Raw genomic sequence first — 22,660 nt, forward strand, 5'->3', positions numbered from 1 at the left:
AGAGATTTGAAGACAACACTCCAGACTGTCCTGAGTAAGTGCTACAGCTTCCTGAAGTCTTCTCCTGAGATCCCACTGCTGCAGCATCCGCATCCTAGAGCTGACCAGACCCACCCTGGAAAGGAGCAGATGATATTTCTTTCTTCATCACCTCTGAACGCATGCCATGTGCTGCCCTGATTCCCATTCCTGATCTTCTTTTCTCTCCCACATCTTCTATTCCTTCTATAATTTAATCCTTCTCTCTCTAGCCTGCTATATATTAAAATATATATGCATATATCTGATCCAGTCAGCCAAGATTACATTACAATTTCTATTTATTTATGTAGCTGTGTTTCTGTGAGCCTGCAACCAAAAAGGCAACAAAAAGCAATGTTTTAAGTGGCTTGTCCATGGTGGAGCTTGCCTGGTGCTGCAGGCAGGGAGCTGCCCCCTGTCCCCCATGGAGGTCTTGCCATGACTCAGCTTCAGAAGCGGTTTTCTGGCATTGCTCTTCTTTTCTCTTTCCTTTTCATATGTGCTTTTTTCTGGGACTAGGTTTTGCTTTCTCCTTCCAGAAAGAAAATTGGAATCCAGCAATAACAGTAGCAGAAAGAGCCCCAATCTATCTTCATTAAAACTTCCCTTTCCCAGAAAACTCAGTTTTGCCATCTTTAACATTGTCTAACCATGATCAGAAAGAGGTTTCACGACAATGGAGCAGTATAAAGGAAGATCATTCAAAAGCAAAAGCCCTAATATTTTGCATTTCACATGCTTTCATGTCTTTTATTCTGCCTTCTGGTGTCAGAGATCTTTGTATTCAAAGCCCCAGATATTATTTATAGCACTTTATGGAGACAGAGCCATCAGCACCCAGGCTGTCCAGACCTCTTCATCCGATTTTTGTTAGTACTGTACCACAAGCCCACAACATTCAGCAAATGCAAAACCAAGATGAAGGAGCCCAACCAAACTGCCTCAAAATGAGCCTTTGCCTTCCCAAGCCCCACACAAGCACCCTGGCCATATGTAGCCTTCCTCGCTCTGAGGAAGCACAGATTCATTCTTTTCCAGAGACTGGTTGTGCTATCTATGTGCAGTCACCCACAGCATCTTCTTACCACCCATCGCTGCAGCTGAGCGGGGTTTTTGCACTTCAGTCCACTGGAAAAGCAGAATTTGACCTGCTGGTTTCATTATGCTGGTACTCAGGGTTTCTTTGTCACCCTCAGCCCAGGGGAATGACATTAATCCAAGGCAGCCATTGCACAACACCGGAAAAATTGTAGGGGTGATAAACTCTGCAAGAAGGGATGAGGCTCTCATTCCTTCACCCCACTGATCTCTGCTCAGACCTCAGAGAAGGTTTTACCTTATCCCTGTCCCCCTACAACCAGTCACAACAAGCACTGGATCAACCCCAGACCACAAGCCATGAGCCACCTTCTGTAAGCGGATACATTTTGTATTTAATACCACGGTAAATTAAAAAATGGCAGACCACATCAAACTTTTATTTCGCATACAATAAAAGGGTTTCCTCAGCCATAAAAAAATGGGCAAGGAGAGGAGGAAGAGGCCACCGCACAACAAATTCCTTCCTTACAGTCTGGAGAATTTGCGGGGGCGGATTCAGGGGGAAATTTGCCAGTTAATAAAATGTTGTGTATGAATTATACATCAGGACTGGCCCCAAACGTGAACCAGACACGGTATGGTGTGCTGGGATCATTGCAGTGGCACAGTGCAGGATCACTTCCAGTTCTACAAAGACTCACATACAAGCTTTATCTCCAAGGTTTAAGCTCCTTCTGCCTCCAGTTAAACAGTGAGGGACATGTGTAAGTATTCACATGCTGAAGGACTTAGTTTTACAAAGACAGCTTTGTTCTGCAAAGGTTGTCTACACTGGAAGAAATAATAAAACAATAGAAAACAGGACAATTGTTTATCCCTTTGGTTAAAAAAATTATGTGTGCATCCAAATACATTTGTCTTTAGGTACACTTAGGCTTTGCCCCTTGCTTTTTCTCATGTACAAGGTGCAGATGTTAATAATAAATTTTTGTACCCAAAATTCACTCACATCAGCAGAGAAAAATCCATTGACTTAAAGGGAACATTGCAACAGCCCAGGAATCCAGCTCTGCCGATCTTCCAAACTGAAACCAAAAGTGATCCTAAAATCACTGCAGAGATGATGTTGCTTTTGTAGCATCTCTGGCATTATCGCTGGCAAATAAAGGATTTGTGTATTCTGCATATTCCCCACACTGCTCAGTGCCTCCCAGTGCCATGACAGTGCCACACACTCCATGGACAGAGTGGTACACGCAGCCCTCATCCTGAAGCCTTTGGATTGCGGGTACGAAACCCCAGACAGGACGCAACAGACCTACAGATAAGCTTCTAGGAAAACCAAAATAACCCATGTCAAGATGGAAAGCAGTATATTTCTACACCCCAGCTGCCTAACCATTAATCTTTTTCACGCTGTATTTATCTGCTGCTCATAACAGTTTGTTTTATAATGCTTAGCTCCAGTAGCCTTCCAGACTCGCACAGGGCAGCGAGAACAGAACCGGGTTTGTATCTGCCACGCTCATGCAGCCGAATTTGCTGCTTTGCTGCCCAGCCAGGACAGTGTGGACAGCACTGCATGTGGGCAGCCTTTTCCCATGCTTGCCCCTCTCTGTGGCCCAGCAGAGCTCTGCTTTGGCACGGCTGTGGTGACTTGAGTGGGGTTAGTGCAGCAGAGTGAGGACGCTCACTGCTGTGCTGCCCCGCGCTCCCACAACTTCCACACCACATACCTCCCATGCAGCAACCCTGATAAATGCTTCAGGGGGGGAAAGAAAAAAAAAAAGGGAGGGGGTTGGGGGGGTGGGAACAGGATATTTTAATTGACTTGACACTAAATTCCACTCCCTGCATTGAATCAACTGAGCATTAAATTCATGTGTCTATTATGGTATGTGCAGATGTGTCAGGGTACACACGTTAAGTGTTTCCAGTCGCTCTCTGAGTTATTTTCTTGTTGAATAAAAATCATGTGAAACCCATTAAAAGAAATACCAACAGAATTTGATAACAAGATGCAACAGCTATCTAAGGTTTTTGAACAATCCCAACAATTTCAGGCAAGAAATATAACTTTTCAGCACTTCTTCCTAATATTCACTAGAGGTGAAGTATTTCCTGGAGTGCAACTGATGGCTTTGAGCAGTTGTTTTGTTGGTTTGTTTTGTTGGGTTTTTTAATGCTACTATATTAGCTTAGTTTCTTGGATTTTTCTTTAAGATGAATTTTTTTTAATGTAAAGTCTTTGATAAAGCTGGATTGAAATATTTAGACATTTAAGATATGTATTTTTTTCTGACAAATATGTTTAAATTTTCTCCTTTTTTTTTAAGCTGCAAAATTGAAAGGAAAGGCCTCAAAATGCTTTAAACAAAATATTTTAGTTGACCAAAAGGAGGAAATGTTTTCAGGTTTTTTTTTATATGTAGGAATTAGAGATTTTAATGAGAAAATGCAAAACGTCTTGGAAAACTGTGCCAGCAAGAGAACAGAGGAACCACAATGAGGTCATATCTGTTTAAAAACAAGAAAGCTAAATTCTCTGCTGCTCTACGCCCAGCACAGCAAAGAGCATTAGATCAGGTGATGATTTGTCCTCCAGAAAGAAAATCACATTTTTTTCTCAGAGGTAGAGCATCCTCCAGGCTGGTGTGAATCACCAGGATACAGCAGAGGATGTGTCCTCACGCTTTTTAAACAATTCCCATCAAAATGCTGGTGGGAGCCAGCAGGGCTTCACGGCAGTAAGAATCCCCTTCTCTGGAGTGGGGATTTGTACAGATCAGGCTTTGTACTGGAATGAAAGCAGCAAGTCTCTCTCAGGCCACCAAGGTCCCTGAAGTCACTGCATTCATTTGCACAATGTCCAGCACTCCTAAGTTGTTCACCTCTTTCTTCTTAATTTTTTTTTTCATTAAACTTATGGTTTTGACTGATGAGGGATGAGTGAGATGCTGAAGAAAATAGAGTCTGATATTTCCCTTGAATCCAAAACAATCTACCACAGCAATTTTCATTACTCCAAGAAAAAGAGAGCGAGAGAGAAGGGAGGGGAAAAAAAAAAAAAGAAAGACATTACTTCTCTGAATTACACGCCACTTTCATAATTCTCCCTGAAGTACCACACAGGGACTGTGTTGAAGGGAGGAAAATGAAAACAGCTGTGGAGGTTTTGGGTTACACTGCAGCTCCGTGCTGCCTTTGGCCCTTGCCCACCAGTGCAGTTTGTTCTAATCCTGGTCGTGAATGTCCGTATTTGTTACCGCTCACTAAGGCAAGTCTTCTGCCTCTTGGAATAATAAAAACTGTTGTGTGCTTATCTGCTAAGCTTCTCCGACAGTTGCAAAAAGTCATCGAGTCAGCAATGCGCCTGGCGCCCGGGGCTGTCACTGAGAGGGGCTGCCCATGCTGGGATAGCAGCACTGCCAGAGGGGCTTGGGACAGGCAGGGACTGCAGGGCTGGGAGCCTTGGTGTCCTCCCATAGGGCTGGCATTGTCCTCTCACCCCAGAGTTCCCCTTTCTCCTCTTAAATTTTTTCCCTTTTAATTTCTGCTACACGTGCCTCACAACAAAGAAGGCATCTCCATGAATAAACCCGCTCCTAAAAATAGGTTGCGTCATTTTTGGTAGAGGTTTTGGCTCCCAAGGCAGATTTTGATGAGCACAGGGTGACGTGTCTTCAGCAGGGCTGTGACTTAGAGCTGCCAGCCCTTCAGCTTCCCACTCTCATCCTCACCATGCTGGCCAAGTTTCTCCATCCTCCATTCTCCCTCCATTGCCACACTATTTCCTGCTGTTGCACTCCTATTTTCTCACTAATCCCTGACTTCCTCCACACTCTCCAAATAGTTCTCCTCAGCCTCAACTTTATTAACTTAAGCTGTTTATTCTTCTACCACTAGAAAGTAATTCTGTGCATTCCCTTTTCCTCCTCCATGCATCCCCCTCCTCCCCATCCTCAACCTCTCTGCATGCTGAGAAACCATTTGCCCCTTTGGAGAACTGCATGTATTTTTTCCCCAATGCATTTGGGAGAGAAAAGTCAGGGAGGGGGAAAAGACCAGTTCCTGGCAGCTCCCTACTGGAAGATAGAATCTGTTTTTAATTTAGGTAGTTAAAACTCACAGCCCTGCTGTATCCTGGAAGAGGAGCGTGTGTGTGTCTCTGCGTGTGTGGTTACATGGGCGCTCATTGTGTGTGGATGGGACAGGGTGACATGTTTATGGCCAGTGTGCACACGTGGGGCTTTTGCTCATGTGGAAATGGCACTCTGTCTGTGGCCTGTGCCTGCCTTACATCCGTGGAAAACTACAGCCTGAGCCTGATGCTTCTGTCCATGCAGGAAGAGCCCCAGAGAGCAGTTGAGGGAAGTATCACCCAGCTCCACCCCCATAACCTGAAAGCCTCTTCTGGGAAAGCCAGCTCACAGCACACCTTGAGGGGAAAATGTACACTGGAGAGCAGGAGCTCAGCCATGACCATGGATTTGAGAGCATGAGTGCTTTAGCACCTCCAATCCTGGCCAAGGAAAACCAGCAGGCAACTGTTTTCTACTGGCACATGTCTTTGTAGCAGAAACATCAGAGAGCTCAGCTGGTTTTTGTGCTTCTCAGGCCGTAAAACCTGAGGAGTCCTGCTTCCATACGTAGCACAAGCACATATCTCAACATAAAAATCATATATTGAGCTATACATGTATCCACACATACGCTCAATCCCACAGAGCTCCACATGCACGCACACAGGACTGTGGCAAGCACTGTGCTGGGATCCCAAGGCAGTGTGGAGGGGAGACTGGGCTAATGCCTCTGCCTCTAATGCAGGTCACTTCCTCTCCGGATCCCAGCAGAAGTGACTTATTACAGGAGCTTATAAAATCCCCCTGAAGAATAATTGCAAAATGAAACAAATTGCGTTAAGTGGCGGCCAATAATTTCACCAGGGACACCAGGGCTATTAGACAAGCCAGGAAGGTCCTCGTTTCCCCTCCACTCTCCTCCAGCTGGGACAAGCCCTGTCTAAGGGGCAATGTCATCAAAGCATGTGTTTAAGGAGTGATTAATTGTGTCTCCATCAAAGGGGAGCTGAGATCTGTCTGCCCAGAGCTGCTCGTGGCAATGGGTATATCCCAGCAGTGGGGGCCATCCCTGAGCAGCCAGACACCCAAAGACCTGCTCCCAGCACTTCTCCATCCATGCAGTTATCAAGTCTTTCCAAGGGATATGAAGCCACCTTTTTGCAGTCTAAACCCACCGCTCCATGTTTTATCCAGGCAGGGAGCAGAGGTTATTCTCTTGGCTGCTGCTCCTGTGGGATATCTGGATAATATTCTCATGTTTTCCCCAGTCTCTAAACTACAGCATGCACTTCATCTGCCCATTCCTCTTTGGCCACCTCAGCTCCTTGTTGTTTTCCTTTGGTACTCCTGAATTGCTGAGGGAACAAATTCCCCATAGTGTTGACCAGTATTTTTGGCATTTGCTCAACAGCTGACCCAAGAGGAGATATTCTTCTGAGACCAAGAGGAAAAAAAAGAAAAAAATATAACCCAGCTTACTTCCTTCTTCCTCCAAAAAAATAAAATAAAATAATCACAGAAGTGATGAAAAATGGGCCATGTGTAAAGAACTGCAGACCCCAGGGGTAGCTCTGGATTGAACTCCCTATTTATACACACTTTTACATTATTATTTACTACAGTAATCAATGTAAAAACACTGCCTACCCTAGCAACCCCTGTGTCATATGGTGAGTATACATCACCTCTGGGAAGCAGGTCAGCTCTATAAAGAAAATCAGCCATATTTAACGTGAAACTCTGTAGTTTTTACAATGTTTTTAAAAATGTTTTACAACATGTAGAAATGCTTCCATAAAAGCAGACTTATTAATCCCAGTTTTAAGCTGTCTTTTAAAGTGGAGTTTTCTTACATAAATATTTTCCTTGTCTCCCCACTGCTCCCTGCCCCTCCTTTGAAATAAAGTTATAATAGAAAAAGAAATGGGTACTCAGACATGGAAGGCAGCTCAGCACTGTCCACCTCCAATAGACCACTGATTTCCCCACAGAAGATGCAGGGAAGGAGGATGGTTGCCATTCCCAGGGGAGATAACTCTCCTGGGCACGCTCAGCAAAAGGGAATATCTGCAGGATTTAACATGTTTTCTTATGCTTATTCCAAAGACTGAGAGCCTTTGCACCAAATGTGAAGCTCTCAACCAAGAAGCTTAAATTTGGAACTTAAATGGGCCCCTTCCACTGTCAAGAAGGGCTTCCCACAGCTCAGGTCTGAATTGCCCTCTGGAGATGCCTGTCCCTTATTAATGCTGGAAAGACTCAAGTAATTACATGTCTAATTTAGGAACAAGATGCAAAGCAAAGCCAGACCCTATTCCTGGAGATGTCTCCCTACTCTGAACCCATCACCACTCCCTGCTGGAGGCCAGGAGGGCTGGCTGCCCATCCCACTTGTGCCCACAGCTCTGCCACCCCCTGTCCTCACACAGTGGGGCTGAGCTTCCCACCTTGGGGTCAGAGCTACCACAGGTCCAGCTGAGAAGGGACATCATCATGCCACAATCCAGCCTGGGGCTCCTGACAGCAGTGCTTCAGCTCCTGGCCACTCATGGATCTACAATTCATCCCTTCACTCCGAGAGGAGCAGAAACACCAGGAGCACCCAGCAAAGGCACCACTCCCACAGCAGAGAATCTGGATTGCTGTCAGAAATCCCAGGACAGCCCTTCCCACCTGAGTGAAGTGGCAGTCACATGAGTGAAATCCATTTCTGCAAGACCATTCTCAAATCTGACTGGCAGCATCTTTTAGGATCACCACAGAGCAGGAAAACACTACACAAACAACAGCTCAGGATTACTGATTTTTAGACGACCCATATATTAAAGCAAAGTCTATTGCATTGGCATTTAAGGTTTTCATCAGACAGATAAACATAAATTCACTCTCGGGGGAAAAAAAAGTTGCCCTGTCCACCTCCATTGCTAACCTTTACAGTAATTCCCTTGGAGTAACAGTCCATTTTACAGAGAGTAAAACTAAGACATAGAGAACTTGGTAACTTGCCTGAGGTTACACATTTTTAATAAATCCTGACAGCCAGTACTCAGATGCATGACATCTTTACAATAAGGACTGGATGCTGCAAAGTTTCATTAACAGGGGACAGAAGTGCTGGTCCCTGCCATGTGGCTGAACCTATTCACACCCAGCACCAGCCTCATCCCTGTAATAAGCTTGACCTCTGTGGTGGGGGGATGCTGTTTATCTTCCCTGCTCTGCGACCCCACTCCACAGCTTCCCTGGCTGCTCCTTCATTGGACCCAGATTTCCACCCTGCCTGCTGTTTTTCCAGCAGTAGCATTTTGGCTCCTGGCAGACTGGAGAGACATTACTGTCGGCAGCTCAGGAATTCCCTTTGTGTCTTTCCTGAGTTTAGGCTCACCTTGATGCTAGACTCTGACCCCTCTTTAATGCAGAGGAATGTGTGAAAAATTTATTCCCCTTTTCATTAAGAACTCATTTAAATTCACCAAAAGGTGACCCGGCTCCCTCCACTGTGGCTATATTGTTCTCTGAGAAGCTGCTTTATTTCTGACTTAGAGGTCAGTTGAAAAGTGGGATCTCGCTTCCAGAGATCCAGTAGTTTAATTTTTAGTATCAATGATGAAGAAAACAATGCAGATACATGTTTAAGGTATGTTTTTTATACTCAGAAACAGTTCAACCAGCTATGAGGAAACGCTGCATGTCTCTCAGTGTAAGCATCCTCCTTCTGGCTCACTTAATTAGTGACTCTGGTAAGCATGGGAATTTGATTTTCCATTAAAAACTTGGAAAAATATTTGTTTTGTTTATTTGTTTTTCACAACACACAAAGCAAAAGCCAAACCCATCATTTCTACTCTGGTTTGTTTTGTTTTCTTGACAAGTGAAAAAATCAGCAATCCTAGATTGGAAGCGTTTTGGGAGCTGATCTGGAAAAGGTGCCAATGCAAATAATGTCATCCTTTGTGCAAAACAACATCCAGGGAAAAAAAAAAAAAAGAGAGAGAGAAGCATTTTTCATCCAAAAAGCACTTTGGAAAATCAAAGCCCAGTTTTCAACTCGCTTCATTCTCAATATGATTGTTATTAATGTTCCTTAATTTCCTGTGAGCTCAGCCATCACGGTGTCGTGTGTCACTGTGTGCCACTGTGTCACAGCTGGCTGTGGGCACACCATGGGGATAAGTAGGGCTGGGGGCAGAATGGGCACATCAGGACACACAGAAGGCCCCATAATCAGCAGCAATATAAGCAGTGGGAAAAGCAATGGCTTGTCACCAGTCCTAAATGAAGGGAAAGTGAGGCAGGGCAGGGAGGAAAATGGATACCGGGGTTGTAGTACTCCCCTTTCCCTTATTTAGGCCAAGGCTTTCTTTATGCCATATGCATCAAGAAATGCTCACCAATCTATTCAAAATCACCCCTCTCCAAAGCATTGACCACAAAATTACCATCCACTTCTCCCAGCTCACAAACACTGCCAGGTAGAGGCACTCATGGTGCTCTTCCCTGCTGTTCACAGTCAGCGTCCCCATCATGCCAGGAGAAGCTGGCTACTCCATGTGAGCCACAACCAGCTTCATTTTTCCCTGTTTGTGCCACTTGTGCATTTGGTTTGCAGAGGTGGGGGGAGGAAAAGTGTCTAATACAATTTATTTTTTAAATTAACCTACTTAAAACTATGGATGCCGACTTTTCAGTAGTCTACTGGGGGCTGTTACAAAGGGGCCCTGGTTGAAACCTATCTGAAGGGAGTTAACCACAGCCCTTTGCTTGCACATGTGGTATAATGTAGGCTCTTTATTGCTTTTCTTTACTCCCCACCCCCCCCACATATTTAAGATACACAGAGTAGAGCTTTTCTAAATGTCTTACAAGTGCCTGAGTGTGTGTGCATGCTGGATTTATGGCAGAGAGGGGAACCTAATTCTGCCCTCAATTAACAAAACCCATGAGCAAGAGGGACTCAACAACAAGCTCCACAAAAGATCCCAGGAGGGGGTTGCTGGAGCAGAGTGTAACACAGCCTATGGGACTTGGAGATGACAAACACCCCGGTCTTATCAGCAAAAAAGAGTTCACAGCCCAAGATGTCAGGAGAAAAGGAGCCAGTGCATCAGGGAAGGAGGCCAAACTCAAGTCGTGTACATCTTCCATAAAGGGAATGGCCTGCGTGTCTAAAGCTCAGTCCTTCAAAGAACCAAGGCTTGGATTCACCTCAAGGCTTTGGGCAGGCAGCTGAGGCCCACAAGCTGGGAGCAGGGTTACCTAAGACCCCTGCTGTGGTCTAAGGACAGAAATCAGCTCCCTCAGGCCCTAGAACTCTTCGCCAACATCTGCTGGAGGCTTTTGTGCTTCTCTGATGCCTGTCCAACCTCAGGGGCTCAGGTTAGGTTTTGCAAGCTCAGCTGCATGTCCTCTGCTGCACTAGGCCCTGCTGCAAGGCAGAGCTTTGGGCTGTGAGCAGGATGAGCCACACTTCATGTATCACAGCCAAAGACAGAGCACTGGGACAGGAACACTCAGACCATGTGAGACCCAGGAAAAACATAGGTGTTGACAATGACATTTAAGACTGATGAACAGCTCAGGCCACCTACTACTGGCATAGTGATGCCAGATTCTGGCTCCTTAACCACAGGGAAGAGACAGAGAACTTTGCTTTAATCCTCTGATTTTAGCACCTCATTGTCACACCCACCTCTTCCCTGAGACCATCAAGAGAAACCAGGTCTAGAATCACATAATGGGAGATCAGCTGAATATCTGCTCCTTTTACACCAGCTGCCCTTCCTCAATCCTATCTAGCCACCCCTCACCTTAGTGTCATGATTTCCACCAATTTTCAAGATGCTTTTCCAGATGCCTACAGATGTCACAAGTTGGGAGGCATCATAACAGGACAGCACCTCAGCTGGTGTAAATCAGCCCCAACCAGCTGAATCCACCAGTTGAAGATTTAGTTCAAAGCTGGCATCCCCATGCCTGAGATTCCACAAACTGCAAATCCAACCTCATTTTTAACCTTGTGGGTTTTTTGGAGCTCTGATTTGCTGCGCTAATGTGCTTTTAACATTGTTTTTTCCTTGGTATGTGTGTTATATTAGCACACATGCACCCTGTATACGCAGAAAGTCTGTAAAACAGGGCACTCGTATAATTTTAAAATAGACAAATCAGTTTAAAGCATTAAAGTAAATCTGGTAAAAGAAAATCTCTCCTGGGTTGACATTTTGTTTGCCAAGTTTTAGCTTGGAATGAATTTTTATGACTGAGTTATAAACCCTCGAAAATAGTGGTTTATAATGGAAATCTTGACAAATCCTTAACACAGGCCCCATTGTAACATATTCTGTCCATATCCCCTTGATCTATGGTAATAACAAGTTTTATATAAAATATTTTAACCATGGGAGCGACGTGGTTATCTTCAGACTTCCAAAAATATTTTTCAAATAAAGAAGTGGGTTTTTCAACTAGGCAAAATCAAGGAATTGAACATTGAAAATGACATCTAAATATTAATCTGTTTAAAAAGAAAAAAAAAAAAAAAGAGAAAGCGGGAGGAAAAAAGGTAAAACATCACAATAATCCAGAACCCATGATGTTTCTTTGGCTGAAAAGCAGCCAGTGACTAAGCAGCAATTCTGCTCTGATATAACTCCCAATGCAGGATGGGGTATTAGCCATGAGCAACAGAAATAACTTTCTTAGAGGATTAGCTGTAGGCCTGAAACAATAAGCAACTTAAAAACCAAGCTATTCCCTCAGCAGGCAAGATGATAAGACTGGGATACAAAGGATTTGTCTGCCTGGTCCTCAAACCCTCCTTCTCTCCTGCAACACTTGGTGCTTTTGCCCCAGCAGCTCCTCTGAGCTGGGCTTAGCCCAGCCTTGGGCTACCTGCATTAACAACCCAGAAAGCACAAATTTTCAGCTCTGCTGAGGTCAGGGGTATGATATCCATGGGGAAAAGAAGCAGCTGGAGTCAGCACTTTATCTGGCCCACGGTACCACAGTGGTGACAATGGTGCTTCAAGGATGGGACGAGGTGAAGGGCAGGGCAGGTGCCTTTTCCCAACACCTCCTACCCTCAAAACCATGTTTGACCACCACCACCATGCTTGATCCACCTCTAGACTCCAAAATGCAGGAGTGTCTAGGCAGGCAGCCTCCCTGGGAATGGAGAAAGGCAAACGCTAATTTTCAAGGCAATTATATCTGAAAAGAGTTTAGCCCATTGACTAGAATATACTGAGACTGCAAGTACACAACTCAAGCAGCAATAAACATTGTCCTCTTTTTCTTATTCCTAATAGTATTAGAAGCTCTATCTCTGAAATATTTTTAAACCATCACTCTTCCCAATATCTGAAAAAATCACAGCCATTATTATTTAGCATTACACCACTCTCATTAGGTAAGGAGGTTCCAGTTCACAAACAAGAAACTGAGGCACATAATTATGAGAAACTATGGGGATTTGGACTTTTTGAAGATATTTAGATATTGAACCAGACATGCAACCAAGATGCCAAGAGTTTTTTATGGACAGGAGTGCAAACCATTGGTTCCAGAGAAGAAGCATATACTGTGATTTTGCTTTAATGTATCGCATCTTGTCTAAGCAAGTTTTCCAGGCTCTTTTGAATCAATTGAAGAAGGCACAACATGAGAATACTGAGACCATCCTAAAAGAGTCATGATGAATCCCTCCCTGGACGTTCCTATCTGCCTTTTCCCTAATACAAAGGTCCCTCAGGAAGCAACCCTGATAAGGCCCCTGGAAGGAGTTGAATGGCTTGACTTTGCAAAGCAAGAATTTGGACTAGTGCCTCCATTGCCCTCGGCAAGCCTGAAACTACCTAATTTACATCCAAACAAAGGGGAAAAAATTAGTATTTTGAGAGTATATAAATGGGCATATAGGACTTGATGGACTTAAAGGTCTTTTAATACTAAACAAGTGTCCAAAATAAAGCGGCTTCTATGCAGACAGATGCACACTCAAGGAGAGAAGTACAGCTGCCACAAGCCCAATTTTCCCTGACTAACAAAAGCAACTTCCTCCTCACCCAGTCATCCCAGACCATGGCTCTGAATCCCTGCACTTGCGTCCAAGGGAGCGAACCATTTCCATCTCTGATGCACTCCTTTTACTTCCATTGAAACCGATTACCACACTGCCGCTTTAGCATGAACATAAATTTTTCCGACTTAACATGTTGCTTTAGGACTCGGTTCCACTCGACAGTAGACTTCCATATGTGCTGTAATGTTTGTGTTTCTAAGCAATGCCTCGGCAACCACATCAGGGTTGCCGAAAGACGAAAACGAAAAGCCTGCTTTTTAATTTTCTTTTGCTGGCGATCTCGGTTGGAAACTCAAAGAAGGTCGTCTATCTTCCCCAGAAGAAATGTAGCCCATAGGGCCAACATGTTGTTAACACACACCAAAAACGTTTTGGTGGCATGCGTCTATTTTAGGGAAAAAAAAATAAAATACACTTGACTGGGATTAAGTTGGGAGAAAAAAAAATTTAATTTGCTGACACGTGAGAGGCAAAGACAAAGATCTTTTTCTTGTGGAAAATGCCAGCAGGTGTTGTCTAGGGATGTTTCTTTCTTTTTAAATGCCAGAGTAGTTCCACACAAGCAGGCCTGGCAGCATCCTTTTGCATATTTTGTTGAATGCTTGACAAATTAGCTGCATAAACTTGCGTAAGTTCCATTTCGCAGCCATTAATGAATAAGAAAGAGTTTATTCAGATGCCTTGACCACAGAGGATAATAACTTCACTTTCCTTTCCCCTTTTTTCCTTTTTTTTTTTTTAAGACTGAGATCTAAATCTCATTGCAGTCTATGGAGAGACATAGATATTTTAAGATCATTATGAAAATCTGGTCTTACACATACTATAGAATGTCACTCAGCTACCCCTGTAGCACAGTGTAGAATTCATGCTTGACTGAAGACCAGCCCCATTATTTTGCTGGGCTATGAGAATCAAGCATTTATGCCTTAGTTCTAAAAAGCATTTAAACACATGTTTAAGTCCCTCCCTAGTCAATAAAAGCATTTAAACAAACACTTTGTTCCTGCTGAAGTCAACTGGATGTTGACACAGCAAGTACCTTGCTGAGCAGAACAGGCTGCTAACGGGGAGTCTAAGGGAACTGCACTACTGTACTTTGGAGCTTAGAAACAGGAATGCACTTCTTCATTTTTATAGCAACCAAACAATAGGCTTTCCATCCATTGTGATGCTCAAGGATGTTAAGATTTGGTCTTGCCTGGAGCTGGGGTGCAAAGTCAAAAATAGGTATAAGTGTGTATATTTCAGTGAAGAACAAGTATTCTCAAAAGCTTCATGTCACCCTTTCAACAGTGTCCCTCAGCCAGGCCACAAGCAAGGCTCTTCAGTGCTTCTGTTGGGAGATATTTATCAGCAACTCAGCCTCTGCCCGTGCCCAGGTGACCCCTTTCCCACATCCTTCCTCACTGCAGACACTCAGATCTGTCTGTGGTAAAGGACACCCAAACTCACAAAACATCTGCTTCCACAACACTGAATGCTCCAGTGAAAAGTATTCCCCCGGTCCCCTCCATGTCTGATGGTTGTCTCCTGTCAAGAAGAGCATCCTTAAGCAAAGCTCCAGCTCTTTGTCCCACTGCCCCAGAGCTGTGTCTCAGGGCACAGAACCGGCTTCTCCACACTTCAGTGAGGCTGCAGGATATGCTGGTGGCCTCTGCCTTTCCTCTTCCCCATTTAGAAATTTATTCTAACCTCAGAGAAATGGTTAGGGGCACTTAAGAGCCAGTTATGGCTCATTAGAGGCTGTGCTGGGTTAGTGGGAGGGAGGAGGATGCTGAGAGCTGCTATGGCCAGGTTCAGTGGCATTTTCCTCCCCCTCTCAATGATATCTGGATTAAAGGGGACAGCAAGACGTCTGAGAAAGAATCTAAAAAAGAGCAGACAGGTTTTTTCTGTGGTCCACAGCAACTGTGACATTTCCCCTTTGAAGCCCAGCAGTGACAACCCAAACCCCAAACGCTGCTCCAGGGAGGGGTGGGCTCTGTGCACAGCCCCCAGCGCCCACGCCTAGGGCAAGCAGGGCTTGCTCTGCCCGTGCTGCTGGGCAAAGTCCCACAGAAATGGAAGTCACTGTAATTATAGCTTGACTGAACATATGGTTTCAGGGATCTTTCTGCGTGTAAAATGCATGAATATGCATCAAAACTAGATGTCACTGCTTAAGTTACATAATCCTGCACAAACATATATTTAAGAGGGACCTAACATCCTCTGTTTTTTAAGGGGCTTTAGCTGTGATTAATTCTCTGAGCTTATTAATCACAACATGTGTTAGTGTTTGATAAATTGCCCAAAAGTTGCATTAGCTAATAAGTATAAGAACAAAACGAAATAGTTTCATCTGTTTTTATAATAAGACAAAGAGCATCATGGGAGCATACACGGTGGTCATGAATAAAAGAGAAACATTCATTTATGATAATTGGTTTCAGCTCCCCGTTTGGCTGGTTCTTGTGACCTAAATGTATCCAGTTGTTTCCTTTCTTTCCCGTTGGTTTTTGGGTCACTCCTAATGGTTTAATTCAACAAAAAATGTCTACCATTTCCTGTAACCTCTGTCTTTTTTCATTCCTCCTTCCAAAATGTTTTTTTTCTGTGCAGCATCTAGAGAAATCTCCCTCTCTCTCTCTCTCCCTCTGTTTCCTTCCAAGTGAACAAAGTCAATATTGTTGACAGAGAAAAGGTTTAACTCCAGGCAAAAGGGAAAAAAAAAGTAATAGTCATTTATTTGTCTCCACTTCTGAGTTCACAAGGGTTTTTTGTTTGATCCTGGCGGTCAAGACTTTGACACGGAACATGCCCCCTCTGACCATGAACAATTTATGGAGGGAGAAAGAGACAAAAATCCTCATTCATGTTTAAGAAAGCAAAGGAAATGGCTGTAGATTAATATTTGTGCATTTGTAGCAAAATTTCTGATAGGTCTGTAACACATTCAACCACCCTAGTTGAGAAACACAAGAGGCAAAACTCAGCCCTGGAGAGTTGAGTTTTGTTACTCTTGGACACCTTTCAAAACATCAGCCCTCATTCTGCTTTTCTTAGGGCAGCTTTTTCCTCCAGCAGAGAGTGAAAAACGCTGTATGGCATTTGCAAGGAGGCGGCGCACGCTGGCAGGGGTTACCTCGAAGCACAGGCAGGGAGCACTTGCCATGGTCTTTCCATTTGCACTCATGCCTGATACTCCCTGAACACTGCAAAGTGCTTTTACATCTCCCATTTACCCTGCTCAAAGTGACAAGGAATGGATTTTCTAGCATGAGGCCCTGAGTTTGAGCTGGTGGGAGATTGGTGCAGCACAGCATTGGGATGCGAAAGGGTGTTAGTGAAGATGCCCTGTGCCATCAGGAGCCCCTGTTTCACCACGTTTAAACTTCTGGGGCTGAAATTCTCCTTTGCCAGGTGTCTGCCTCCATTAGAGTTTTCTAGGAAGTCAAGGAGGGTGGGAGAGGGGGAGGCCTGGCAGCTTTCCAACACAAGATTAGAGAAAAGTGCTTAGTCGATATAAAAATTCTAACAAATTTTTTTTTGGAGTCGCTCTCACGCCTCCATCTTCTGGATAGGAGTCTGGAAATTTGGTGTCACCCTGGGAACAGGGATGTGCCTTTTACATCCAACTTTGGCAAAGTGAAAAGCCTTTGAATATGTCCCACTGAAGATTTATTAGTCTTTGGGAGAAAAACCTCTACAGATTCTGTCTGCCTTGATCTCACTCCATTTTGGGGCTTCTAGGGCTTGCTTCTTCTGGGGATTGCTCAGGACTTTCCTTGCTATAATTCCCTTCTTGGCTGCTGGACATGACTGTGGCTCTGGGCACCAGAAGAGAGACCTAAAAAGCCATCCCTATCATCTCAGGCCCTGGACTCCCACCAAGTCCCTCACTACACAAATCAAGCAAAGAGAAAAGCAACAGAACAGCAAAGCAGGAGCAATGGGGCAAGGACCAGGGAGAAACCAGGCACAAACACCTGAGGGGAGAGATGGATCCCATAGGGATGCTTGATATGACATCAGGGAATTGGGATGCAGGAGAAAAATGAGCCAGTATAGTCTGGCAATGATATATAATAAAAGCATAGATACAACATAAGCACAAGGAAGGTGATGAAGGCCACAGACAAGGCCTTAATTCTCATGTGTCAAGGCTTCTGAATTTCAGCTTTAACTTCTCATGTAAAACAGCTTGTGCCTATTATCATTTCTAGAGTACCCCAAGCTCTCTACCCAGACCAGGAAACCAAAAATCAGCAAACGTAGCATCTCACTGCTGTACCAAACACCCACTGAAACAGCTGACAGGCTAAAAAAATGGCAGAAAGATGTAATGAGAGGGCAGAGATAGTCAGATTAGAAAACACCATAATTTGGAGTATGTATGAGGTGTAGTGAACTGCAGCAGTAAATCAAAGTCTGCTCTTGAAACTCTCTCACAGCTGCTATCCAGAGACCCTCTGGCTGGAAATCATTTCCCCACAAAATCATGGGTATAACATAAATATTCATGTGATTTTAACTATACAATATCTAGGAAATTTTTAACCCTTAAGAATCACTGTACCTTGGCAGCAGAATTTCTAGCTTTCTGTTGCCGAAATCTGTACTTGTCCATTGCATTACACACCTCAGAAGCTGAGGCTTTCAGAAAAGAAATCCCAATTGGAGAAACTCCTGCTGAAGTCATGGGCATCACTAACACTTTGCAAAGTGGCAGTACCCATTCTTAAGCATGGGAGGATAAATATGCTCAGGATGTGATAGGACACATTTGGAGAGGACAGCTCTATCTGCAGCTAGTAAACACTGAGGTCTAAGCACAAATTGCATCATGTGCAATTGCTGGAGGACCATTGCTGTCAGCTGGGTCCAGGACCTCTCCATCAGGGCATGTATTGACCTCTCCATCAGTTTTTCTACTCTCCAGGGAGGCTGCCCACAGCCCAGCTCTTTGTGACAGCCTGGATCTGGGATGAGCAACCCTCAGCTCTTGGGAATCACAACTTGGTGCCATCACCAAGAGCTGTGCAAAGACTCTCCTGCCTGCAAGGGAGAAGCAGCCACTGCCTTCCCTGAAACAGTCCCACCTTGGCTGCTCTGGTTTGGGGATGTATTTGACACAATCCCCCTGCTCCCTGCAGTGTCACCCAGCACAGATAGAGCCTCAGAGAATTTGGCTGCAAATCAATGCACCCCCCCTACCACTACAACAAAGCTTGTGACTGCAGGAAAAACAGCATGAGGAAGGGCCAGAAAACTCCTTACACAACAGAAAATTAAAACCCACTGTCTAGACAAGAGATCAGGAATTATCTTAAATTTCAAGCGGTGATAATTGACCAAGCGGAAGGGGAAACAAAAAGGAGAAAGTTTTTATTGAAAAAAAGGGAGGATTCTTTTTGGGTACATCATACCAATAAGGGAAAACTACATGATTTCCCTGCCAGTGCTGCTAAAGGATGACTGCAGCAAGTTTTGTTCCCAGTTCTGCCTAGTTCTTGCCTTTAATGAAAGGCCCATGTGTTTTATTGTGTATGGTTCTAGTGCCAAAACTTCTCAAAGGAGACAGGTTTGTAACTGCACAGGACACCTGCTTTGTGTCTGCAGGCAGGAGTTACAAATGAACACATGATTGAAGGGAACTGCAAATCTTAAAATATGACAGGCATCAAAATGTTATTGCATCCTCTCAACAGCTTCAGAAAACTGTTTTTCTCTAACTTTATCAAACCTGGGATGACAATGGAGCTAACTTCTACTGGATAATCACAGAAAAACAACTACATCACGGGCTTTCCAACAGAACAGACTGAGTAGCTTTGTGGTGGAAAACTAGCACAGTGCAGAATACTCAAACACATTATGGATAAAGTTTAACATCTAAATCTGCAGCTACTCCAGAAATACAAAGATATACTTTTAGCAATACACTCTAGTTCAGTCTATCCCACTTATCTCAAGAACACTTTAAGATGATCTGCATTCTACAAAAAGCAGGCGTGACAGCAAACTTGGCACTTCAAAGCACTTCTGTTCCCTGTTTTAGATGATCACATCTCATTCTTGAATGGTACCTTTACACATCTCTCAGCTGTACAGAGGTTCTAAATAGCTGTTGGTGTGTGGGTTTAGCTGTGAGAAGTGACTGGCTTTAAATCTTATCAAATTATTTAAATTGCATTAATTAAGCAGCTTCCTTATATCCCCAAACATCCCCAATTAACCATGCAGCTGTAGGAGAACTGGATTTCCATCTTTAGAGATGCTGGGGTGAACCTTTCCACTCACACTGAATGCACCATGAAATAAAAAAGCTCACCCTTTCCTGAAGTAGAAATCACGCTACTGTAAATAAGGCTTGGGCTGGATCTCACACTGCACAGGGCTCTGCACAGCCCCTCACATCTTCAGCTTACACACACTAACAGTGAGTGTATGAAGACAGCTGTGCCATTTTTCCATGTCATTCCACTCAGCCACGTGCTTTTGAAATGGTTCCATTTCATTACATGCCTGAATATGCTTTCTCCTGTTCCTCTGTTGCACCAAATAAAACATACCTCTAATCTAAAAAAAAAAACCCAAATCCCAAAACAAGTGACTCTTGCATGAACATAAGAGCACATTCTACCATATTCCGTTTATTTTCCCCATTTATTGACCTCTCCACTATGCTTCCCAGTTGACTGAAGGGTGTGTTAACATGCACAGCATGTCTGTGCCATTCCATGGATTGGGATTTAGGCAAGGTTTTGCATATGAGAGTAGGAATTGCTCGCCTTGCAAGCTATGGGGATGACATGCCTCTCATTGTGACAGGGTGAGAGACAACCTGCTCTGTGCCCAGCTGCAGGGTGCTCCAGGCACATTCCCTTCCTCCTGCCAGGGGCTGGGCGTTCTTTCACAGGTGCCAAATGGCAATTTGGGGTGGTTCACCTGCTGTTTCCAGGTCTAGCATCATGTTGCTGTTGTCATGACCCTGTGAAGAGCAGCTCTGCCAAAAGGCAGAGGGATAGGATTTATAAAATATCTAAGAGAAAAGAACTCCCAGAAGTGGCACATGAGCCACAGTCAGGTCTGCTTCAGTAGAGCAAGGCAGAAAGGTGTGTCACTGCAAAATGCCCCTAACAAAGGTGTCACTTTGGCAAGATGAGGTCCTGCAGTGTGGTTGCTCTCCTGGCACTACAGCCCCTCAGAGACTATTCAAACTGAAAAGTCATTCATAGAAAGGAACACCAAAAAAATAGGCAAATCCTAGAGAAAACCTCTCCCTCCTTTCAAGGGACTCCTGTGTGGGATTAGGGATACCCCACTTCACACCCAGCACTGTGTTTCAGGCACAGGGAGGGCTGCAGGAGGGACCATCCCACAGCATCCTGAGCCAGCTGCAGGTGCAGAACTGGCTCAGCTCAGAAACGGGGTCAGAGCGCAGAACAAAGTGCTGGCCTGGTGTCTTCACAAAATCTGTTTTAAAGGTCTGCAGTTTTTCACACCTCAATTCAGCCAGGCAGGTAGCAATGCCAAAAGATGGCTGTGCAAACTCCTCTTGCCTGCTGTATGGAGGAACTGGGATTAACACAGCACAGAATAGCAAAGTGCCCCAGAATCCTACAGGTAAAGGATGAGCGATGGAGGTGACAACCCAGAAATGGTGGGTTTTGCCACCTTACTAACCTCAAGTCTAACTTAAAACCATATTTAAAAGACTAATGATAAAGCAAAAGCCTCTGCCAAAAAACTTAGGCAGGACATTCCTGCCAGAATATATGTTAAAGAAAGACACACAATTATTTTTTAGAGTTGCTGGCACAGTGCTTTCAGGAAACCTTTCCCTTTAAACACTAAAATTAAACAAACTCATGAAACACAGGGAGAAATGTAATTACTTTATAGCTTGACTTTGGTCTATTGCCTCGGGTATCCAGTTCCTTTTCTTAGTGATGTGGAAACTCAAATTCCCCCCTAACAGTGTCATTAATTCCTTGGCCTGGAGAGCCCAGCTTTCCTGCTGCATTTTGCATCAGGAAATCCCAGCTGCCCGCACCTTGCTCTGAGAACAGCTCTGCAGGTGAGAAAGGAGCTCCTGCCCTGCTCCCAGCACAGGAAGGGGGCAGGAGGGCTCCCCTATCCCCCCTGAAAAGGAGGGGATTCAAACAATTGGGTTGCCAAAAAAACAATAAGAAACCCAGGCGAAGATCTAGCTCCTGTGACCTCCAGCCCTCCCAAAACTCCCCTCGCCTGCCAAAAAAAATGACAAGGGGTGTCTATTTCTGCTTGCCTTTTTCCTAAGAAAAACACCTCCCTCTCTCCCTCCTCATGCTCCCCCATGGCTCTTCCTCCCGCACACAGTTGGGGCTGGCTAAGGTTCATGCTAAATGAACACCCAGTCCTGAAACACACCCGGGATGGCATCCAAAGGCTACCAGAGGCTGCCGAGAGACTCCCACTGGTGTGGGCAGCTCATGTGCCCCCCACTGACCGCCCACCCTCAGGCCAAGAGCAGCTGTAATGCTCTGGAGAGAAAACAAACAGCTCTGGGGGAGCACAGGGAGCCCCGTGGGAGCAGAAGCATCTCCCCCGTGCTTACCTTCCCCCTGCCTTGCCTTGTGGGATGCTGAGGAAATCCTCCTGTACTCTGTGCCAGCCTGACCAGGCAGCCATCCCAGCTCCTTGCCCGTGCCCAAGCAGCTGCTCCTGAGAAAGGCTTTCTTGGGCACTGCACAGAACATCCCAGCTCTTTTCAGACTGAGATCCATCGAGGTCGGTCCTGGAAGCAGCCCTGTAGCTGCCTGCCCTTTGCAAGCTGTCATGCAATTTAGCAGGAGCCCAGGCAGGCTGAGTGAGTTTATATCCACCCTGTGACACACACACACACAGACACACAGAATGTGCCTGGCATCTGAAGCAGCTGATGCTGGATTTATCCCTTCCCTTGTTGCCAGTGACTGACATAAGTGCCGGGAACTCTTGGTGGAAAACTGCTTATGAGCTTTGGGCCTGATCCAAACCCCACTGAAGACAAAGGAAAGACTTGTGATTGCTTTGGAGCTGGCTTTGGATCAGTCCCATTATCTCTGCCCCAAGAGCAGCACACAAACAAAGCAGCAAGGACTGGGGCACTGTGAGCCTGTGCCCGGGGGCCCATCTCATCTGGGGAAGAGAGAAGCAGGGAGATGCATCTGAGCCTTCCTTAGAACATCCACCCAGGGCCCTCCTGGGAGGGGACTAGCCTTGGAACTGCACATGATCACAACCCATGGGTGGAGATGCCCTGCTCAGGAGCAGACACAGATTTCTCTATTCAAGATTGGTATCAGCCACATAAAACACCCAGAGCCAGACCTACATCCAGACTTCAATTGTGCAAATCATCCACCTCGCAGGCTGAGTCTGCTTTTATCTGTCAAACACCATCAGTTTGCACACTCCAACACTAAAC

General features: G+C 44.9%; 1 long non-coding RNA gene across 1 annotated transcript in view; it reads right to left on the reverse strand.

The window, feature by feature from the left end:
- LOC141729834 (uncharacterized) overlaps positions 1–22,153 on the reverse strand; it is a 119,905-nt gene extending 97,752 nt beyond the window's left edge. The window contains exon 1 of the long non-coding RNA XR_012581274.1: positions 21,809–22,153. This is a non-coding gene — a long non-coding RNA (uncharacterized LOC141729834). The remainder of the gene's footprint in view (positions 1–21,808) is intronic.
- Positions 22,154–22,660: the final 507 nt, after the last annotated feature.

Source organism: Zonotrichia albicollis, chromosome 8, assembly GCF_047830755.1.
Source record: "Zonotrichia albicollis isolate bZonAlb1 chromosome 8, bZonAlb1.hap1, whole genome shotgun sequence".
NCBI classification, from domain to species: domain Eukaryota; kingdom Metazoa; phylum Chordata; class Aves; order Passeriformes; family Passerellidae; genus Zonotrichia; species Zonotrichia albicollis.